The 6,406-nt window shown below is 36.7% G+C and overlaps 1 long non-coding RNA gene across 1 annotated transcript; it reads left to right on the forward strand.

The window, feature by feature from the left end:
- The first annotated feature begins 373 nt into the window (after positions 1–373).
- Positions 374–2,927, forward strand: LOC121763470. The gene is made up of 2 exons (XR_006042439.1): positions 374–1,162; positions 2,574–2,927. It is a non-coding gene; the product is annotated as an uncharacterized LOC121763470 (long non-coding RNA).
- Positions 2,928–6,406: the final 3,479 nt, after the last annotated feature.

Consider the following 6,406-nt stretch of genomic DNA (forward strand, 5'->3'; position numbering starts at 1 on the left):
CATGTCTAAAAGGTAAGAAACCTTTCTTGGCGTCCTGCATGCTAAAACGACTAAGTACTGTGTTGATGTAAGGTTCTTGAGATAAGCACAACATCTTCTTTTCTCGATTCCGAAGAACTTGATCCCAAGTATGTGTCCCGCGTCTCCCATGTCCTTCATCTCGAACTGGTTCGACAACCATGTTCGTACTTATGACAACATCTTTTTATTGTTTCCAATTAGAAGAATGTCATCTACATATAATACTAAGAACACTACATTCACCTTATCAACTTTCGTATACACGCAGCTTTCACTTGGGCACTTATCAAATCTAAACTTACGAACAGTTTGATCGAACAGTTTGATCGAAACAGCTTTCACTTGGGCACTTATCAACTATTTCTCTTTGTTAAGAAAATTATATATATATTCCGGGCCTGAGGTATATTATTCACTTCAAAAATTAATTCGGGATTTAATTAAATAATTCCGTCACGATTAAGTACCGGCCCAAAGATTTATTTAAAAGCCTAAAAGCTTAATTACTTCCCCACCTTATACATCCAAATAAAATTTTAAGGCATAAAGATTTAAATGGAGCCCATAGATTTAATAAATTCTCCAATTTAATTTGAGGCCCAAATCCTTTAAAATTACAAAGGCCCAAATCCTTACTCCCACATTCTCCTTCATCCCTCACTCACGTCTATCTCTTCCTCACTCTCTATCTCGATTTCTCTCTCGTCCCAAATCGGAACAGATCCTCCATCTACCGTCGCCTCATCCGATTCACCTACTGCTCCATCATCGCTTCCCGGACGCGTCGACCACCACGTCGGGGACCACCGCTCGCCGGGAGAACTGGTGCTGCTGTCGTGCCGCTGCTCCGTCGCCGCCGGGCAGAGCTGCTGCTGGCTGCGTCGTCTACACAACCGTCCAGCCGAGCCGTCGTTCCTCCGTCGCACCGTAGGCATCGTTGCCGTCGGCAGGCGCTGCACAGAGCGTCGCTCAGCGCCTCAGTCACCGCCGCCGTCAGACGCAACTGCGGTCGTCTCTCCCGGCATTCAGTCGTCGCACCACCAAACTCCACCAGAGCCGTCGGTCAGTCTCTGCCACTCCGTTGCCCCGATTGACCCCGATACAGCCCCGACACCTCTGATACCAACCCGATTCGTTAAAGGTTCAATCTTTATTCGATTTTGTTTTGATTATCAGATTGTTAGATTGGTTACGAGCTCATGAGGTGCACAAAATTGAGGCTATTGTTGAGGGGAATTGGTGTACCTTTGATTGGGAATGAAATGGCTCGAACAAAAGAGATTTCGGCTTCCATTCTCTCCCCTCTTAATTTTTCAGTTTCTGCCAAAGAAAATTTGCAATGGTTTGATATCCAAAACTAGTAGAATAGTGAGAGGTAATGTTTTGCAGATTACCTTGAACTCGGCTAGATTGGAATGGAGAGAAAGGTAGTTTTGTCCTTGCAAACGACTTGAATTCGAATTCGATCTTTGAGTTGCGGCTTGTACTCTATTGAGTGAGAGTTGCCTTGTTCTTGTGAGTCGTTGCAACGAATTAAAAATAGGGAAGAATGATTGTGAAGAAGTATTATAGAGAGGGGGGTGGTTAATTGATATGGAGAGATTTAGGGAGTGGGAGAGGGGGAAACGGTTTAGACGTGTATTGAGGGGGAGGTTTGTTTTTATTTCATTTTTTTCCTTATTTTTGATTTAGTTGAATTTATTTGGTATTTTATTTGTAGATTATGGAGGATGAATATCTCATTACGGAGGATGAAGATATCTGTAGGATCTTTATTTAGTAATTGAATTAATATCAAGGAGAATCTTTAATTCACGGTCCATTGTATTTTATTTTAAATTGTGTAGTACATAATTTATTTATCACGGACTGGACCTTTATATTATTGTCCAATTATTCGATCCAGTACGCAAATTGAGTTCAATAAATATATTCCTCACGGAAAGGAATTATTTAAATTCGCGAAATATTTTATTTCACAACTTGTAGTCCAACGACAAATTTCACTCAACAATTAATTCACTAGCAATTAGTTCACGGACTTTGCAATAATATCATTAAACCAGTAATTTAGGGTTCACAAATTAGGTCTAGAAAAACGGGGCGTTACAGTGTAGTTATGGGGGTTTACCTTGCTTATGGAATTCCTCTTGTTTGTTGAATTGCTCTCTTGCCATTCCTCCCATCCCTTGTTGCTCCTCGTATGAATTGTGAATTTTTGAGTGTCAAGAAGGTGTGTAGGAAGGTGGTGGTGGGTTGCTTTTATAGGAGAAAAGTTATGGCATTTTGTGGATAATTTGGGATAAAGATTCCCTCATCTTTTGGATTTGAGGTAAAAGCTTTACTACCCCTTTGGTGTTAGCATTGAGAAGGATATGCTCTTCTATTTCTAGCTATGGGTTCCTTCCCCTTTTTGCATGACAGAAGCCTCTTGCCTCCTTGGTGTAAGTTTTGGCATAAGGGAGATCTTGTTTTCTCACCCTGTTATTTGAGGAATTGTTGGTACTCTTGGTCTTTATTGGGCATTTCTCTTTTGTGTAACCTTGTTGTAGGTAAAGTGAGTCTTTGAGATGTAAGGCTTGGAGTGTAGTGGCTGTCCAAATTTTTGGAGTCTTATGATGATGAATCTTTCGAGAAGATGGAGGAGAAGAGAAGAGAAGAGGAGATGAAGATTTGCTCACATGACTATCTCGTCTTACTTTCCTCTTTGGCTAACCCCTTCCTTCTAGGTTAGAGGTAGACAAAGTTGTACTCCCATTTTCATGTAATACTAGGCATTGGAGCCCCTAAAGTAGAAGTGTAGTACAAGTGTGTAGTCTATTTCCCATATGTAAGCATGTACCATTTGTATCTCCATCATTCTTGTATTTTTATTTCTCAAAGTGAAATCCCATTTTCTAATAAAAGTATCTCTTTTACTTTTATTCTTGAAGCAATAATTCCTTACACTTTACTTTCCAACGAAAATACTTAGATTATTCCAAAGTTGAAAATACAACGAGGATTTCAAGATTACACGTTTCCTAAAAAAAATTTAAGTTACGCTACTAAATCCGATTTATCTCGAAAGAGAGGAACAAAATTCCGGGGCGTCACCCCTACTAAAAACATGAGGTAAATATATCTTTTTTGAAAAAATCATAAATTTCAAGATATTATAGTCAATTAAATAAGTTAAAAACATAATTAACACTGTTATGTGTAGACATGTTAGTGGTTATTTTTTAAATACTTTTTCTGGTTATTTTTTAAATACATAATCAGATTTAATTATAGTCAATTAAATAAGTTAAAAACATAAATAAGTTTTAAATACATAATTATAGCTTTACGAAATTTAAAAAAGTATAAATACATTTTCTAAATACTTGTTCTGTAAGACAACCAAGTAATAAAAGATAAACATGTTACTGGTTATTTTTTTTCTGAGTTTTTATTTATCCTTTCCATTGAAGTTGCTTTGATAGCTCTCCTCTCTATCCCCACATAAAATGGTACATTTTCCCTTTGCCATTAAATGTTTTAATTTTCTTTTTACACCTTTTCAGTAAAAAATATTGCCTTCTGTCATCCAACAATTGTATACTTTAGTTTCTTCGTGAGTTTTAAAAAATGTAAAACAAAGTGAATTCAAAAAGTTAATAGAATATGAGTCACACTTTTATTTATTAATTTTATAATAAAATATGAGTTGAATGTGTTAGTGGAATATGGGTATATTTACCATTTATGGTAAAAAGTAAAAATAAACAATTAATGGGGGACATATGAAAATAGTAAAAGATGATAATTAATGAGGAACGAAAGGAGTATTTCCTTTCAGTTTTATTGTACTATTTGGCAAATGAACCTTACATTGATTCAACTACTTTCATTATATTCACATTTTATTCTAAATTAAAAGTAAAATTAGCATTTCATTAATTTTTCTACTAAGTTTTCTTTACAAAATTAAACAAATTTTTAAAATCTGATCTGATAAACAATGAGATATTTATTGTTGCAATATTGATCTAGACATTATAATACATGTCCAATTAATCACTAAATTTGATTGAATAGGTGATACCTAAATCTTTTATATGAAATGCAATTATGTAAGTTAAAATAAAAATAATTAAAAAGATGATACCCTTGGAAATAGGGGCGCAAGCATGAGAAATATAGGGCGGACTAAATTTGATTGAATAGGTGATATCTAAATCATTTAATATGAAATGCAATTATGTAAGTTAAAATAAAAATAATTAAAAAGATGATACCCTTGGAAATCGGGGCGCTAGCAGATGAGGGCAATAGCAGACAGTCTTGTTGGCTGCCAAATCATAACCGCAGCGGCCTCCCGACGCCCTACACTCGCCGCATCCATCTTCCACCTGATCTGGAAACCATGCTTCAGAGCCTCCTCCAATTCCGCAGCGTCCAGAGGCTTATCCACCGCCATCAAAGCCCCCGACACCACCACACTAGCACCGCAAACCGGAGGCGGAGGGACCACCCAAGGAGCCACATACGCATCTCCGCCATCTCCACCGCAAGCCACGCGCGTAATGTGCACAGCCTTTTCGAAACGGCAGCCGTAGAAGAACGTGTAGTTCATGCAGGTGGCAGCGTAGTCGAACACCAAGTAGTCGAGGGTGGTGTTCGCCATCACGGCCGGGCAGGCGCTGCTCATCGTCTCCTCCCTCGCGATCCTCAGCATCTCCTGGACCTGGTCCATTTCCAGCACGCGGTATGCCAGGCCCGCCATCTCCATCGTCGTCGCGTTGCTGCCCTCGTCGCACCTTAGGACTAAGCTGCGGTGGCCGCAGCAGTCCGGATCACTGGAGCCCCGGAAGGGGTAGCCGATGCCGCTGATGTTGGGGCCGCAGCTGAAGGTGTTGCTGCATTTCCAGTACAGTTCGCTTTTCATTATATTTTCTGTGAATTTTCAAAATTGTGGAGCATACTAAACTTTGACCAAATTTAATAAAATTTCTAATTATTTGCCATGTACTCAAATATTAAAATAAATAATCACGATAAAAATTGATTTATGCGGACAAAGCAAAGGGAATAATAAAAATAAAACATCAGACAACCAACTTGTAAAGTCAACTAATAAGATCATTCACCAAGTTTTACACCGTTCGTTATGAGGAAGAGTAGCGTATATAATCTCTAATTATACACTAATATCCAAAATAGAATAGGTTTTGTATCAAACCAAAAAAAATATCCAAAATAGAATAGGTAATTATCTTGATGATATTTTAAAACCAGTCCCGTTTTTTGGTGTTTGAGTAAAATATATCTAAAAGATTTACATTAAAAAAAACCCAAATCATTTTTTGCAAATTTTATGAGTAAAAATGGTGACATAAAGAATATCCTTTTAAGTTTAAGTTTAAGTTTAAGTTTAAGTTTAATATAAATAATTTGAGTAAAATCACTATTTGATGTGAGATTTACATTAAAATGAATTTGAGTTTGATGTAAAGAATTGGAGATGATCTAATTAACAACTAACAATATATTGATTCTTTTAGTAAATTTCTAGAAATTCTAATTATGTCTCGTCCTATAATTTGTAACTGAGTTGGATAATCATGAAGTTTGAATTTGTTCGCAATTATTCTATGGTTTTTTTATACGAAAGTCGTAAAATCATACATAACGTCATTGTCGGTGAGTTAAATGATATCTCCTAGTCATATATCATTTGGTTGAAAAAATCAACAATATATTAATACTATTATACATGCAAGCGGCCAAATTTCCCGCTCTAGAATCATTTCAAACCAATTAAAACTTAAGTGATTTATTAAATTGGAGGACAAACAAAAATTTGATCTATATTTATAATTTGTCCTTTTATATACACTTTCTGTGTCATTGAAAATGATCCACTTTTTGTCGTGATAGTCCTATTGAAAATGACCCCTTACCGATTTAGAAAATAATAAAATATACTCTTGTTTTTTTATCTCTCTTTCTTAATTCATCTCTCCTATTTTAAAACACTCAACAATCTTTTATGTCCCTTACTGTGACGCCCCGGAATTTCGTTCCTTTCTTTCGAGATAAATCAGATTTATTAGCTTAATTAATTTTCGTTTAGAATTTCCGTTGTAATTTCCGGCTTTATTGTTGTTGGGAGAAACAAAGTGCATAGAAATTATTTCAAGGATAAAAGTAAATGAGATACTTTTATTAGAGAAATGTGGTTACACTTTGAGGAAAATCAAGAAGTATTATTGCAAGGAAATAAGAGCATAAATAACCCCGTCCCCATTTCCGGCCCCAAATCCCCTCCACGTCATCATTCCTCTACAGTTGCGGCCCAGGCCCCAACTGCTCTAACCCTGCAGGCCGCAACCCGAGCCGCAACTAATAATTAACACTA

Source organism: Salvia splendens, chromosome 14, assembly GCF_004379255.2.
Source record: "Salvia splendens isolate huo1 chromosome 14, SspV2, whole genome shotgun sequence".
Classification (NCBI taxonomy): Eukaryota; Viridiplantae; Streptophyta; class Magnoliopsida; order Lamiales; family Lamiaceae; genus Salvia; species Salvia splendens.